General features: G+C 38.2%; 1 protein-coding gene across 5 annotated transcripts in view; it reads left to right on the top strand.

The window, feature by feature from the left end:
* Positions 1-17,563, top strand: part of HYCC1 (hyccin PI4KA lipid kinase complex subunit 1) — a 216,582-nt gene that overhangs the window by 129,324 nt on the left and 69,695 nt on the right. For 3 of the 5 annotated variants that reach the window (XM_042248459.1, XM_004007785.5, XM_012176509.5), the window contains exon 1: positions 1-199. The exons of the other annotated variants lie outside the window; for them this stretch is intronic. The gene's annotated coding sequence lies outside the window, so the exon portion shown is untranslated. The remainder of the gene's footprint in view (positions 200-17,563) is intronic. 5 annotated transcript variants of the gene reach the window in all.

Raw genomic sequence — 17,563 nt, 5'->3', positions numbered from 1 at the left:
AGAGTAGCTGGCGGCAGTGGCGGCGCTCGGGACTGGGTTGTCAGTCAGTGAGCGGAGGGGGAAGATGGTTTGCCAGGACCCGTTCTGCTAGGAAGAAGGCGGGGGCAGGTGGTGCTGCTTATTCGGAGCAGCAGCCGTCGCTGTCGTTGCGGGCCAGACAAGTCGCGGTTCTGGAGGTCGAGCTTGGAGAGCCGCTCTGGTAAGTCCTGCGGAGAGAACCGCGCCGGGCCCCCAGGGCGGCCGGCGACCGATAACTTTTTTTGTCAGGGAGGAGCTGGGGCGAGGCGACGGAGGGGAGGGGGCCGGGACTTTGTCCCCGGGGCGGCGGCTTCGTTGCGGGTAACGGCTCCAGCGCGAGGCGCCGCGGATGAGTGCTAGACTGTGCTGGACGCCCAGGCGTCCGAGGGTCTGCGGGAAGGAACTCGGTGGTAGGCTGCGGCCGGCGGCTTCTCGCCCCGAAGTTGGGCGCAGCCCGCCTGCTGCCTGGGCGGCGGCAGCTTTGTGCGCGAGGACTCGGGTCTTTCTCCTTCCCCGGCGAGGAGCCTTCCGACCTCCGGGCGTGACCTGGGTGCAGCCGCCTCTCGCGGACCAGCCGCCCTTCCGCCGGGTTGCCTGGGGTGGGACACCCCCACCGCCCTGCAGCGGCTGATGCTCGGGTCCGACCTCTCCTACCCCTCCCACCCCTCCGACTCCTCCTTCCCACTTCAGCGAGGCTGCAGCTACCCGTCCAGTCTAATGGCCAAAATGGTCAGTGTCGCCCCCCTCGTCTTTGAAAGCAACATTCTTCCCGGTTCCCCCACAAGTCGGAGAGATTCACAAAGCAGCCGTGATTCTTTCCTTGGTTATTTACACTGGTGAGCTCTTCATCAGCCCTTACGCTCTTTTTACTATGAGTTAGTCCTCCCCAGCTGGTGGTGGTTTAGTCGCTAAGTCGTGTCCGACTCTTCTAATATACTCGAGAATCGTCAGGGTTTTGTCTGAAAATTGTTGCGTTGGAAGACCCGCCGAAGTTTGCACGCTCTGGCAGAACTGGGTATCCCCGCTTCGGTGTGTACGTGTGTGCGTTGTTCCCTCAGGGTATAGACGTTTCTGAAATTTTTAAATTTTGCCCTGGTGGTTTCCTACTGCACAGAATCGCTTCTCCGATACACTATCACACGCCGGGCAGCCGCTCGGCTCTTCAGGTAGGGAGAGTTTGTTCAGCGGGCAGCTGCTGCTTATCTTCTGAGACCGTCCTACCGGCTGTAGGGCCAGGCTGTCCTTTGGCAAATTATTTGTCCTTTGGGTCACACAGTAGTTTTTGTAGCAGGTATGCCGCCTCTTTGATTCGTGTATCACTTTTACAGTTTGAAATTTTCAGCTTTTAAAACCGTATGTACATAAAGTCATAAATACTGATGTAACACTGAGTCAATGTAGTAGTCCTGGGAGACTTGTTTTCCATAAGAACATTCTCTTAACATCCATAGATCACTACTCTGCGTGCCCCCCCGCCCCGTCCCCCAATTTCTAAGCATTTTTCTTTAGGTTAACACATTTTAAGTCCCAGAGCACCATATTTTTGAAGTGCAGGGAAGAAAGAAAGAAAAAAAATTTTTAGGATATGCTTGGCTGGCCAATAGTAGCTTCAAAGTCGGTTGTTCTAATACTTCATTTCAACAAAGTGGCAAGGGAGAAAAATCATTGCCTGTTTTAGAAAATAAATTCTGGATTTGGCGTATTTATCCTTTTTTGATTTACTATAGCTATAACAACAAAGGGTTTTAAGCCCTCTTAGTTACCAGAACTAATTAACAGTATCTGGGTATGGACATAAGATGAAGCATTGGTTAAGTCAGTGTGTTATCCCTGCTGTGCTTCGTTTTTTTGTTGTATTCCTGTTTTATGAAATCTGCTCTCCATTGCATTTTTAGAGCAATGGTGTTTTGACAGTCAGAATTTAAATGTATCTTGTAGTCAACTGTTTTATTCAGGATCCTGTTGCCTGATATTTATTTTATAATGAATATTAGGAGATCTTTAAAAAAATGTTAGTGTCAAGACTATTTTGGCCCTATCAAGTTTACATCTTGTAAATAATCGAAATTATGTCAGACATAAATTTGCATTACCCCAGGCCGAATAGGTGTACAAAATGAATGTATACAAAAATGAATGTCACAGCTCTTGTCATCTAGGAACTTACTATGCCATATACAAGTCAGGTAAATAAAGTAACAATTATAATACTCTGTGATGAGTGTGAATAGAGATTTGCCTAGGATTGTAGGTGAGCAGAATAGGAGATGGCTAACTCAGCATGGATGTATATAAAGTTGGGGGCACGTAGTCGAGCTTTAAAGTATGGTATAATTTTGCCAATTGCATGAGCTTAGTGAATACCTTACCAGGAAAATAGAGTTTAAGTGAGAAAACAAGGAGGCAGGAGCAACCCTGGCGGTTTAGAGAAGTCTTTGTTGGTGACAAGTCCAAAGTTAGTAACATTGGTCTTGACTTCAATGCCTGGGTTAGATGGGAAAACGGTGGAAGATGAGATCAGTGAGGGTGGTAGAGGCCCAACCCAGGATGTTGTATCCTTGGCTAAGGGGGTTGCATTGAAAATGATGAATAAGAAACCACTTAATGGATTTGTGTTTTGGATCCTCATTCTGGTAGAGTGAGGTAGAACCTGATAGATACTGTCACCTCAGGAAAGAAGGGAGGAAGAATCTAGAATCCTGAGGGTTTGACTTGGTTCCATTGATTGGAAATGAGTTGCACATAAAAGGAAGATGATGCATTCTATTTTGGATTTTTTGAATTTGAGGAAACTGTGGGACATTCTTCAGATCATGGAACAAGAGAGTTCCAGAGGAACCAGAGATGCCAAAGCCTTTGACTGTGTGGATCACAATAAACTGTGGAAAATTCAAGAAAGCCACCACCTGTGGAGAAATCTGTATGCAGGCCAGGAAGCAACAGTTAGAACTGGACATGGAACAATAGACTGGTTCCAAATAGGAAAAGGAGTACGTCAAGGCTGTATATTGTCACACTGCTTATTTAACTTATATGCAGAGTACATCATGGGAAACGCTGGACTGGAAGAAGCACAAGCTGGAATCAAGATTGCCGGGAGAAATATCAATAACTTCGGATATGCAGGTGACACCACCCTTATGGCAGAAAGTGAAGAGGAACTAAAAGCCTCTTGATGAAAGTGAAAGAGGAGAGTGAAAAAGTTGGCTTAAAGCTCAACATTCAGAAAACGAAGATCATGGCATCCGGTCCCATCACTTCATGGGAAATAGATGGGAAACAGTGGAAACAGTGTCAGACTTTATTTTTGGGGGCTCCAAAATCACTGCAGATGGTGACTGCAGCCAGGAAATTAAAAGACGCTTACTCCTTGGAAGGAAAGTTATGACCAACCTAGATAGTATATTCAAAAGCAGAGACATTACTTTGCCGACTAAGGTCCTTCTAGTCAACACTATGGTTTTTCCAGTGGTCATGTATGGATGTGAGAGTTGGACTGTGAAGAAGGCTGAGCACCGAAGAATTGATGCTTTTGAACTGTGGTGTTGGAGAAGACTCTTGAGAGTCCCTTGGACTGCAAGGAGATCCAACCAGTCCATTCTGAAGGAGATCAGCCCTGGGATTTCTTTGGAGGGAATGATGCTAAAGCTGAAACTCCAGTACTTTGGCCACCTCATGCGAAGAGTTGACTCATTGGAAAAGACTCTGATGCTGGGAGGGATTGAGGGAAGGAGGAGAAGGGGATGACAGAGGATGAGATGGCTGAATGGCATCACTGACTTGATGGACGTGAGTCTGAGTGAACTCCGGGAGTTGGTGATGGACAGGGAGGCCTGGCATGCTGCGATTCATGGGGTCGCAAAGAGTCGGACACAACTGAGCGACTGAACTGAACTGAACTGTGGGACATTTGGATGAAGATGTAGATAGATGTTTGAATGTAGGATGTGGAACTTGTAAAGGAAATCAGTAATAGAGGGAAGATGGGGGGTTGAATTGAAGGAGCTGTATTGACTTGGGAATGTTGAAATGACTCAGATTGGAAAAGACTTAGCATGATAAAAAGCAGCAATTGGAGAACAGACAAATAAAAGGCAGACAGGTGGAAGAATAGTGTGAAAGAGAATTAGTTAGTTAGTATTAGAAAGATAGGAGGAACTTCAAGAAGGATGCCAAGGGTGGAGAAGTTTTCAAATAGAGGAGGAATGGGTCAACAATTTTGAAGGCTTTAAAGAGGTGTCAAGTAAGAAGATGACTCCCGGACCAGTGAATTTGTCAGGAGTTCATAGGTGACTTTAACAAGTACAGTTTTAGCTGAGTAGTGGTTCAGAAACTAGTCTCCAGAAGACTGAGAAAGAATGTTGTTTGGTCCGACTCTTTGTGACCCATGGACTGTAGCATGCTAGGCTTCCCTGTGCTACACTATCTCTTAGAGTTTGCTCAAACTCATGTCTGTTGAATCCATCCAGCCATCTCATCCTCTGTTGCCTCCTTCTCCAGCCCCCAGTCTTTCCCAGCATCAGGGTCTTTTCCAATGAGTCGACCCTTTGCATCAGGAATGGATGATGAAAAAGTAGACATGCTTGCCTGGGGCATTTTAAGAAAACGAAGGAAGGAAGAGAGAATGATGGCCCTAGAGCAGTGGCTCTCAATCTTATCCACACATTTTCAAATCATCTAAGGGAGTTTTTGAGTCCTGATTTCAAGGGGGAACCCCTATACCAATTTGAGGAGTGGAACAAGACCTAGACTAGAGTATTTATTTCAGTAGCTTTATGGAAGTACAATTGCCCTGTAATAAACTACACATATTTAAAGTGTGCAGTTGAATGTTTAACATGTTTATGTTCATTAAACCATCACCACAATTAAAATAATGAATATATCCATCACCTCCAAAAGTCTCCTAGTGCCCCTTTGTAATCTCTCTCTCAATCCCTGAAACTACTGTTCTACTTTTTATTACTGTAGATTAGTTGCATAGATATTTCACAGTTCCTTAGGAAATTCCATAGGCACAGTTGAAACTGCTGCAGAGGGATATGAGTTGAAGGGATATTATGCTTGGATTTTTTTTTATATGTGTAATGAAAGTGAGGAGTAAGAGATTAGGAAAAATGAGATATCTATTGGAACTAAGTTCCTGAGGAAATAGTAGATGGAATTCAGAGCTTTGACCAGTAAAGAAAGGAAGACAACATCTTTAACAAAGAATATGATATTAAAGATAGTGTATTTTTTGTTATCAGCATCAAGGTTGTCATCATGTAGTATCAAGATTGGTTCTCAGAAGTGCTCAGAAATAATTAGCATCTTAGTGTTATGAAAATGAATGCCCTGTAGAAAAACCCCTTAAATCTAGCCCCTGGCACTACCATGTAATGCTTTTGTCATTTTTTGGAGGGGACCAGATGAAATTAACAGTTTGACTATTGCTTACTGTTGAGGGCCAAGTACTGCTAGAATCTTTTTGACCCCCTTGGAGTTAAGCTGCATATCTGTACTAGAGAAAGAGAACATTTAACATTTACAAATCTGTTTAAAGCATCTTTGTTCAGAAGAAATCCTGCTTACTTGCCCTTTGGATATATGCCTTTAAAACACATTGGAGGAAAAAAATCATTCTTCTCTCTACCAAGGGAGATAGAGAAGAGTTGTGATTGGAAGTTATCAAAGGCCCACACTTTGTATCCCGAGAAAGGTAGTATCTATATTCCGCACTGTCCCTTTCACCTTTTTAAAAAATTTCAGGCTCAAGTTTTAGATGTAGGTGAAAGCTGAGCCCTGCTGGTTCTGAGGTCCAGTGTTTGTTCATCACTTGTTTCTTACTGCCTTTGGCAGGAGCTGAAAGCACATAGTTAATATCTAAATATTATTTGACATTGCACTTGATCATAAATAAAGATGGGAGGGAAACCTTTTGTCTGGTTGTTTCCTAGAGTTCTGAAAATTTCTTTCATTGTATTGTTCAGTTACTAAGTTGTGTCTGACTCTTTGTGACTTCATGGACTGCAGCAAGCCAGGCTTCCCTGTCCTTCACTATCTCCTGGAGTTTGCTCAAATTCATGTCCATTGAGTTGGTGATGCTATCTAACCGTTTTACCCTCTGCCGCCCCCTTCTGCTTTTGCCTACAAAATCTTTCATTATGATTAAAGTGTAAAAATATGATCAGATATAGAGAGGGTAGGCCTCCCTACCCTAAAAGAATAAACTATCAGTGTTAACATGATTTTGGATACTGTTGTTACTAAAGTCAAAGCAATATTGTAAACATTGTGTATTTTCTTAATTACTAATCCAATATGTAATAACTGTAGGAAGTTTGGAAAATTCAGGAAAGCCTAAATGATAAATAATATCTAGAATGCCTTCATCCACTGATGGGCTTCCCAAATGGCGCAGTGGTGAAAAATCCACATGCAGTGCAAGAGATGCAAGAGACGGTGGTTCGATCCCTGGGTTGGGAAGATCCCCTGGAGTAGGAAATGGCAACCCACTCCTGTATTCTTGGTTGGAAAATTCTATGGACAGAGGAGCCTGGCAGCCTACAGTCTATGGAGCTGTAAAGAGTCGGACATGAATGAGTGACTGAATGTGTGTGCACCTGTTGATAATCATTTTTAACACTGGTGAATATCCCATAGGTCCTTTTTAATGGGATTTCCTCTTTTTTTTTTTCACCAACTGCCGCCCCCCCGCCCCCGCCCGCATATTGTACCTCCTCTTTTGTTTGTTGTTGTTGACACTGTTTTGTTTCTAGGTTATTTTTACACAGTTGAATGCATGCTTACCCGAGTCAATAAAGCATTATTCTTTTACAGCATACCGTCATTTTAAATGTGTGGCTAATAGTCTAGCATTTGGATTTTCCATTGCTTATTTAACCAGCATTTCAATTGTTAAAAATTTAAGCTGTTTCCAATAATTTGATGGATTGACCATTGCTTATATCTTTTATTAAGAGAAATTCTGAAGTTAAAAGACACATAATTATTTTTGATAGATATTAATAGATATATATTAATTAATAATTAATTGTGCTTGAGAATGCCAGCAATCTCTCCATATTAAAAAACTGCTATTTTGATATGAAAAGTCTATAAATTTCTTCATTTCATTTATTAGTGACTTTAAATATTTGTATTTTTGGGAATTATCTATTAATGTCCTTTGTTTATTATGCTATTGGATTTTAAAACCTCTTTGTGTATAAAACTATTATGTGTTGGTCAAATTGTAATGCAGATAATTTCTCCACTTTGTCATTTGCATCCTAATTTTGTTTTTGGCTTGAATTTTTAAATTTTTAAACAGATTTTTAGTATTTAGTATAGCTAAATCTATCAAGTTTTTCTTTTATGGTATCTACCTGCTTAGACTTTCTTGTGTTTGCATATTCTATAAGTAATTACTTCTTTTTCCTTATATTACTTTCAGAATTTTAAAGAAACATTTATATCTTTATTTGAAATGTATTTTAAGGTAGAGTGGCAAGTCAATTATTTTATACTAATTACTGAATAATTATCTTTCCCCAGAGATTTTCTGTTCTGCTTCATTCGGCTATATTTTTTGCTCCAGTAATTCCAAACAGTTCTAACTACTGTAACTTTTTAATGTACCTTACTATATGGTTGTGTGAATTCATCTTATCTTTTTCAAAACATTTTCATAATTTCTCATTTTTTTTCAGATTACCTTTAATCCAATTTGTTAAGAAAGAATTTAATTGAAAATATAAACTAATTTTTTACAGATAGCTATGATCTCTTATGATCTATTTTAGAGATAGCTATGAAATACTTTACGGTATTTTCATCATTTCTTCAAGTCATCTTTTGTGACTCAGTGTTTTGTAGTTTTTCTTCATGTGGTTCTGCCTATTTTTAGAATTGACTTTTGGTATTTTAAAACCTCTTGTTGCTATTGTGAGTGAAATACTTTTTCATTGTATTTTAAAGAGGGTTATATCTTCCTGATGGAACATAGAAAAGTTGGTGATTTGTTGTACTATTTTCTAATTGGTCATCTTATGAAATTCTATTTTTTAAATTTGTTTTTTATGAAATTCTTAATTATAATAGTTTCTATTGAATTTTATAAGGCAGTTATAGAATTTGTGAATGATGATAATTTTGTTTTCTTGCCAATATTTAACCTTTTCTTTTTTTAAAAACAGTTACACTGATTACAGTGTCTAGAAGATTGTTAAATTATAGTAATGAATAGTGAGCATCTTTGGCTCATTTCTTATTTGAATGGATGCCTTTAGGGTTTTCGTAGTTGTGTATTCTTTTTGACAGTTTTTTTTTTTTTTTTTTGGTATGTTAAGGAAATAGTCTTCTATTCCCCTTTTTTAGAATTAAGTTTAAATTGGATCACATAAATTTCATAATATATTATATGATTATTTGGCTTTTCTTCTTTGCCTATTGTTTGATGACTCATATTAAAAGCTTTCCTAATAGATTTCACCAATTTTGTCTCTTTGGAATGAAGACAGCTTAGTAATAGCATACTTCTTCAAAGCTAGATTTGATTGCTCTGTAAGATCTCTAGTGTCCCTTTTGTATTATCTTTCTCAGGTTTTGGTTTCTGAATATACTAGCTTTGTGAAATAGAGAGAATGGGGAGAGAACTTATAAGTTCTGGCACTGTCTTCCTTGAAGGTCTGAAGTACTATAACTTCCTTGCTAACACTAGCGAGGGAGGCTTTCTCCGTCCCCCTTCTGATGTCTGTGTCAGAAGCTTGCTCTGTCCCTTTTCTTACTTTAATAAAACTCTGCTACACACACAGGCACAGACACACACACACACACACACGCAGACGAATGAGGTACTTTAGCTATATGAAAATGTCCAGCGTCCAGGTCTTTTTGGATTGAGATATTTTAATACCTGCTACTTTCTAAGTGAGTGAGTGAGGTCGCTCAGTCGTGTCCGACTCTTTGCGACCCCATGGACTTAGCCTACCAGGCTCCTCCGTTGATGGGATTTTACAGGCAAGAATACTAGAGTGGGTTGCCATTTCCTTCTCCAGGAGATCTTCCCGACCTAGGGATTGAACCCAAGTCTCCTGCATTGTAGGCAGATGCTTTACCGTCTGATCCACCAGGGAAGTCCATTTTCTAAGTATTTTGCATAATTAATTTCATTTTTCTGTGTACAGCTTTGCAAGATAAGTATTAGTTATCCTTACTTTTCAGATAAAGAAACTTAGATGAAAGAGATTAAGTTACTTGTTCAAAAGCAACAAGTAGAGGTAGAGTTTAAACTCAATTCCTCTCTGATGCCATAACTCATGATTTTTAATATCCCAATTGTCTTCCTAATTAAGACTCTTTATTCTTTGTTATTGAGAAGTAGGCTTAGTTATTTTATTTGAGTGTTTTACTGTTTTCCTCTTTGCTCAATTAGTTTCCGTTTTTGGTAACTCTATCATAATTATGACTGGTCTGTTCTATGTTGATATCGTATCTTCTGCTGTTTCAACAAACAGTCTAGTATGGTTATGATAGAAAATACTGGAATGGGAATGGGATGGTATTTATTTAATGTACTTTGTATAATTCACATTTTAATGTGTTGGATGTTCAAGATCAGTTTGCATTCCTAAATACTGTTTGTACCTAGTAAAGAATGTTAAGCACAACACATCAAGGAGCTTTAGTACTTTACCATTCTAGTTTAAATATTTGTCATTATTGAAGCTTTCATCACAGTAGCCTTTTAGTAGTAAATGTTAAATGATACTTGTTTGATTCTTGTGTTTTCTGGAACAAAGAGTCTTTTGAGTAGCAGATGAACGTTAGTTGACTTCTCATATAAATGTGTAAACATTCATTCAGTTATTTGCACTAGACCTAAGGAAAACAGTATATATGAGTTTTATTAAGCTGTACAATCAAAATTATTTGAGGTTTCAGCTATTGGAAGATATATATTACTCTTCTATAAAGGAACTTAGAGGCTTGAAAATTTAAGAGAATAATGTAGGCCTTAAAAATGCTTAATTTGGGCAAGCAGTTGTAAACTCTGTGTCTATCTTTTTTTAGCGCCTCTGTTTTTTTTCCCCTTCAGGTGTAATTAATGTTTAAGTAATTCATTATTGGTTATAATCAACATACAGACTATAGTCACTACCTTTCACTAATGAGAGGCATGAAAATCTGCTAGTCTGACCTGGCATGTTTATACTCTTTTGATCTAAATGTCAAAGTTGCTGTTGCTTTGTTAACCCATAGATATTATTATGGTGGATGGAGTAATCACATAGTCCTCAAAACAGTACACACTTTAGTAGGTTAGAAGAGGGAGAGACTTTTGGGAAATTGTGAAACTTTGAGTGAATTTGGATAAAGGAGTGGGGTGGAAGGTGGAAGCATTATAGAAACAGATGAGAGGAGACACATCCATTAAGTGTGAAAGGTAGAAATATGCAAATCAAGTAGACTATTAGAGGAGTACAGAAAATCAGGAGAATGGGATACATGGATGATAGAAGTAGAATATTGAAGTCAGTGAAGTCTTCTTAGTAGGATTTCAGAAAGGAAGATCCCTGTGGCAAGGGTAAAGAGAAAGAATGAGTACCGAGACAGAACTAATAGAATTGTCATTTTTGAGGTCATGGAGAGTATATGATGAGAACCAAATATATATTGTAAAGGGGTTTAAGGAATAAACTGGTGTTGCAATAATTGGAGGCAGTGGCAGTAGATGAGGCTGGTAAATCAGAAAGTTAATCAGTGAAGAACAAATAAAGATCGAAGTATTGTAACTGGAGGGTATTAGAAGCTAATGAAACTTCTCTCCCAATTCCATCCTAATCACTTACCCCGCTCTCTGCAGATCCTGAAATGCATTTTGTTCAGTTGAATGAAATGCAGATTGTCCAACTGAAAATATTTTGTTAGTGCTAGTTGGAGCTATGGCTGTTGATCATCAGTGATGTGCCAGTGCTTTATTTATATTTAATCCTTAGAATGTTCCTGTAATACCGATGTTATTACTCACTTTTCACAGGGGAGGAAAGTTTAAGTAACTTGCTGGAAGGTGGGTATAGGTTTTTTGGGCTCTTTGTGTGTGTTTGTGTGTGTGTGTATGTGTGAAATTTGAATAAAATCTGTACTTAATAATACTGTATCACATGTTAATTTCCTGTTTTTTTATTTTTACAACATAGTGTTTCTTCATATTCTCAGAATTGTATTAGAAGTTTCAGGCTTCATTCAATTTTTTTTAAAATCACTAAGGTAATAAATTTTCTAGACTTTTAGCAGTAATACTAGTTGCCAAAATACATGGAACTATATCAAAGTTTTTAGTGAATATATTAGAAATCTAGCATTCTATTCATACTCAGTCAAACAAGTGAAATAAAAATGTCACACTTTTTAGATAGGCAAAAATTCACAAATTTTCTAAAATATACATATCATATTGTACATACTATTTATATGTATATGTATACAAAGATTTTCTACGATGCTTGGTAAAGGCTTGAGAAAGAACAGCAACAACAAAAAGGTGAGGAAATTGGAAAACATAAACTAAATGAATGGGAGTACTAAATATGGAATACAGAAAATAAACTAGATAAAAGTAAAAGGTCATCATATAATCCACTTGTTTTTAAACTTGACTGTTCATTAGAAACACATTTAGAGCTTTGGAGAAAAAGCAATAGCTGGGCATTTGTGTTTTTCAAAAACTTACAAGATAATTTTGATATGCATCTGGATTTTAAAAAGTGATTACAGGTTTTCCTATTAAATGGTAGTTTTAGTGATACAAAATTCTATTATTTTCTGCTGACCAATCATGATACAATGGTATTAAGAGAATAATAGTTACATAATCACAGTAGTAAAAGATGTTTATCAGTTTTCACAATCAAAGGCCAGACAAGAAATAAAAGATAATTACAATTGCAAACTGTAATGAAAACATGATTAACCTAACAATATAAAATAATTACATAAAATTTGGGGGGTCAAGCAGAGTGATGTGGTAAGTGGAAGTGCATACGTGCATGTTTTCATCCCCCCAGCCAGTCTGTGTCTTTTGGTTGGTGCATTTAATGCATTTACATTTAAGATAATTATTTATATGTATGGGCCTATTACCAGTTTCTTAATTGTTTTGAGTTTATTTTGTGTAGATCTCTTCCTTCTCTTGTGTTTCCTGCCTAGAGAAGTTCTTTTAGCATTTGTAAAGCTGGTTTGGTGGTGTTGAATTCTCTCAACTTTTGTTTGTCTGGAAAGCTTTTGATTTCTCCATCAAATCTGAACAAGAGTCTTGCTGGGCAGAGTGTTCTTGGTTATAGTTTTTTCCCTTTGCTCACTTTAAATATATCATGCCATTCCCTTTGACTTGTAGAGTTTCTGCTGAGAAATCAGCTAATAATCTTATGGGAGTTCCCCTGTATGTTGTCATTTTTCCTTTGTTACTTTTACTATTTTATCTTTGTCTTTAATTTTTATCATTTTGATTACTGCGTGTCTTGGTGTTTTCGTCCTTGGGTTTATCCTGTCTGGGACTCTGCACTTCCTGGAGTTGGTTGACTTTCCTTTCCCCTGTTAGAGAAACTTCCAGCTATTATTATCTCTTCAGTATTTTCTTGTGTCCTTTCTCCCTTCTCCTTCTAGGACCCCTATAATGTGAATGTTGGTGTGTTTAATGTTGTCCCAGAAGTCTCTTAGGCCGTCTTCATTTTTATTTTTTTCCGTTTTCTATATTCTGTTCTGCAGCAGTGATTGCCAATATTCTGTTCTCCAGGGCATTTATGCATTCTCTGCCTCAGTGACTCTGCTGTTGATTTCTTCGAGAGTATTGTTCATCTCTGTTCTCTAGGTCTTCTAGGTAAACATTTCTTGCATCTTCTCCTTTCTGTTTCCAAGATCCTGGATTATCTTCACTATCATAATTGTGAAATCTTTTTCTGGAAGGTTGCTTATCTCTACTTCATTTAGTTGTTTCTCTGGTGTTTTTCTTGTCCCTTCATCTGGGACATAACTTTCTGCTTTTTCATTCTGATAAATCTTCCGCAGTGTGGTTTTCGTACTAGCTGCTGCAGGACTGTGGTTCTTCTTGCTTCTGTCTGCCCTCTGGTGGATGACACTAAGAGGCCTGAGTAAGCTTCCTGATGGGAGGGACTGGCCATGGGAAAGACTGGATCTTGCCCTGGTGGGCAGGGCTGATAGGTTTGTCCCTGTTAGTTGTTTGACCTGAGGCCGCCCAGCTCTGGGGTCGGCCACCTCTATGGTAGGGTTAATGGTGACCTCCAAGAGAACTTAGGCCAAGGGGCACCAATCCAGGACTGCTTCTGGCAGTGCTCCTGTCTCCACGGTGACCCACATGACCCACACCTCCACAGGAGACCCTCTAACACCAGCAGGCAGGTCTGGTTTGGTTTCCTGTGGGCTCACTGCTCCTTTCCCCTGGGTCTTGGTACATGCAAGATTTTGTTTGTGGCCTCCAAGAGTGGTGTCTCTGTTTTCCCCAGTCCTGTGGAAGTCCTGAAATAAATCCCTCAGGCCTTGAAAGTCAGGTTCCCTAGGGATTCCCAGGTTTTTGGAATCTTTTCATTATGCCGTGTTGCTTCTATTATTGAGCTGTGTTAAAACACGTGGAGAAGGGGGTGGTTGTCAAAGGAATATAAGGTATGATTCCTCTCCTCATAGAAAGAAGTGGAAGATAAATGTTAGTTATGTTTGCTGTGATTTGTGTTAACTATTAATATGTTTTCTATTTAAAATATTTTGAAAGGGATTCCTTTCAATAAACTCTTCGATCATGTATATGTTATTTAAATTTTAACAGTTTTATTTGGAGATGATATTTATCTGTGATAATTTATCTGTGATAATAGTTTGTTGAGGTTAAAGGAAGGACAGTCCAAGAAAGATGATGTAAAGAAAAGTAAGGGGAAAACTTGTTCTTTCCACTGTGAGAGCTACACATATGTTATACAGTTTTCGGTAGCACTTCAGAAAGACCAGCTTCTTCCTGGAATCATATTGAATTGGTCATTGGATGGTAATCAGGGCAGATATTTTTCATGACACCAGGTTATAAAACTCCAGAATTTATTGTAATATAATGTGATTTATTAAATTTGGATTTATCAGTTAAGAATTGGTTATTGGTGACAAAATTCAAAGATATTTAATTTTCTGTTATAAGCCCTTTCTTCAGAAGCACTGCATAATTGAAGTACTTAAACTGCTTTAGGGATTAAACATTCTTACAGGACTTTCAAATACTTTTGAGAGAACCAAGATAGAAATTTTTGCTGTACTAAATTTTAGTTTCACATTTAGCTGCAAAGCAACATCAGTTATACTACCATATAACATTATTAAAAATTTTATTGAAAAAATAAGTTTATAATTCAGCCTCTGCTAAAGCAAATTGACTGTTACCCCAGTGAATCAACATGATCTTACTGAACTGTTTATTTCATCTTTGGTTACTATAATTTTTTAAACCAAGGCAAAGCAGCTGTATTAATAAGATCCACTGAGTTTCTGATTGAGACAAATAGGATTTTGTAGTGTAGTCAAGATCTGTTGCTTTTATTGTTATGGCTCTGTTAGTACGAATTACCACCATCAACTGTGTTTATTTGCATTTTATCATTATAACCCCCCACCCCTGCCCCGGCCCGGCCCGGCCCCTGTTTTTCCTCATCAGTTTCTAATTGAGCATCTGAACTTCTGTTGGCAGACATCACTGATGGTTGAACATCTCATTCCAATTTTTGAAAGGGCAGTGACTCACCCTAAGACATCAACCCAACCCATGAGTCACTTGAAATTTGTTTGTCTTAACATTTCTCTCTTCTTTTTCTCCAACACTAGAAAAAGGAAAACTGCTGGTTAAGAATGCAAAAAACTTTGACGGAATTAAAGTAGAGCTGTGCTTTGGAAAGTGTCTATATGCCGTTATTTTGGGGAAAGGGAAAGAGGGGCAAGTGATAGCAAAATGGTTGCAAGGCAATATTTCCACTGGACTCCCTTTACCATCCTTTTCATTTTCCTCACGGTGTTTGCTTTTATTATTTTGTTTGCTTATATTCTGATTTGCCTTGATTTGTTTCAAAAGGGATGAAAGGACACTCATTTCTGCTGTTTAGGTTTACTTGTTTCCCCTAATAGACTATGAATCCCTCAACTCAGGGATTATGTCATATTCATTTTTGTAAATCTAGCATCTAGGACTTAGAAGACTTTTAATAGTTTATGAATAAATAGATAAATATTTCAGCAACTCTAGTGCAAGAGATGAATTGCTGCAGCCCTAGTTTATTGCATGGAGCTTTGATGGTGTTAACAGGCTGGATTATGTGGCCCTCCACCCCCACTCCAGTCCCTCTTTCATATGTCGAAGTCCTAATCCCCCCGATTTGTTGGTAGGGTCTTTATATAGGTAATTAAGTGAAAATGAGCTCCTAATCCAATGTGACTGGTGTCCTTATAAAATGAAGAAATTTAGGTCTGTCTTTACAGATGGAAGATAATGTGAAAGCACAGGGAGGTGACTTCAAGGAAAAAGGCCTGGAATAGATCCTTTCCTTAACGACTCTCAGAAGGAATCAGCCCTGTTGACACCTTGATTATTAGACTTTTAACCTCCAGAACTGTGAGAAAATAATTTCTGTTGTTTAGGTCACTCATTTGTCACAGCAGTCGTAACGAACTAATACAGCTAGTTTGAATGCTTGGTTGTAGCAGATACTCTTAACTTGCCCATCTCCAAGGAACAGTTTGCTAAACTCAGTGCCAAAACCTTAGAACTTTTTAATCTTCTCCTAGGCAAGGCAAGGGAGAGAGAAATTTGTATAGCTTAATGGAGAAGGTAATAATTGTTTGTCTCAAATAAGTAAATAGATAACTATTTGTCTCCTTCCATCTCCCTACAAATATAGTCAATGGCAAGCAGCTGGCTAATTCTCTAGTTCAACTGAATTTTGTTTGATTTGGCATGGAGGAAGTATTTATGAGTTATTTATGTTTTAAGTGTTCAGAAGCTTCTACCAATAAACCTGGTTGCTTTTTCAAAGTATGGAGATGGAAGAGAAAGGCCGAATAAAATAGTTTTTATTATGACATTAATTTGAACTAATTGCTTGTACATAATCTCAGCCAACTTACTTTGCCTGTTTTAATAATACCAGGGCAGAGCACTGTGTCTTTTATAGTGTTTTGAGACACTTAGTTGAAAGAGAAAATTTTGGACCTGTACAAAAAAAGAACACTAGCTTTTTCATCATTTGGAAGTAGTTTACCAGAGTACTGAGAATAGGGTAAACTAAATTATCAAACTGAGTAAAAGTCTCAGTCTTGGATTAAAAAAAAAATTATTTGGAAAACAAACAACAAAACCCTCCAGTTTATGGGCACATACAAATTGTAACTTAATTCTGGCATTTAAGCTTCAGTTAGCATCACAGACTCTGTGGACACGAATTTGAGCAAATTTCAAGAGATAGTGAGGACGCAGGAGCCTGGTGTGCTGTAGTCTGTGGGGTCACAACTTAGCGACTGAACAACAACATATCCACACAGTCTGGAGCACCCGTATTAACAGTCTGTTTTTACTGTGGTAATTATCAGTAATATACTTTTTCATCCCCTTTCTTTTCCTTCATTCCAGTTGTTGAGAAAAGCACTGAAACCAAGAATGTTCTCAACGTCAGATGCTACCAAGCGGCAGAAGTGGGTTTCCCTGTAAAATGAAGAAGACTTTTGCTTGGTTACCCTACCATGTTTTTCTGTGACCCTATAGTTCTCAACTTGGCTGCAAAAACAGAATCACACATGTAATTTATTTTCCCCTACCAATTTATTTTGAAATGAAAATATTCTAGTTTTCAGTTTAATATAAAAATATGAAGAAGTAAAGGATAAAAGAGTAAATTATTCAAGAGACAGTGTACTATAAACTTTGAACTGTTGTGTGCTGTGGGTTGGGATAGTTGATAGCATGAAGAGTGATTGAGAAAGGGGACTCGAGTTGGGCTGCTTGGGTTCTGATCTTAACTCAGCCACTTATTAGTGTGTGACCTTGGACGTTATTTCTTTAAGCTTCATCTTCCTTTTTTTGTGAAATGGAGATTCTTTTAATTTACCATTTAGGAAGGCTATGAGTATTAACTGGAAATTCCCATAAGCATTTAGCAAAGTGCCAGATACATAAGGGCTTGAGAAATGTTAATCATTATCCCAACATCATCCTTGGACATCTGTTGACACAGTTGACTTGCACTGTTTTCTAGAGTATATTCCTGATGATACTAGTTATATCTGGACCATGAAAGATCTAATGGTCAAATACACCTGGGAAAATATTTCATTCTAAACACCGTTCTTGGAAGTTCATAACACAGATTTAGCATAGTAAAAGGTGCTGAAAAATCCTTTGATTGAAAAGAAATAAAACTCTTTAACTTTCTTGAATAAAATTTTCACAGGAGAAGCCTTTTTTCTTTGGTACTACTGTTAATATCCTTTGGAACATTTTTAAGAACAGTTTAGGAAGCAC

Source organism: Ovis aries, chromosome 4 (assembly GCF_016772045.2).
Source record: "Ovis aries strain OAR_USU_Benz2616 breed Rambouillet chromosome 4, ARS-UI_Ramb_v3.0, whole genome shotgun sequence".
Classification (NCBI taxonomy): Eukaryota; Metazoa; Chordata; class Mammalia; order Artiodactyla; family Bovidae; genus Ovis; species Ovis aries.
Note: the sequence above shows the minus strand (reverse complement) of the source record. Positions and strands in the feature narration are given on the sequence as shown.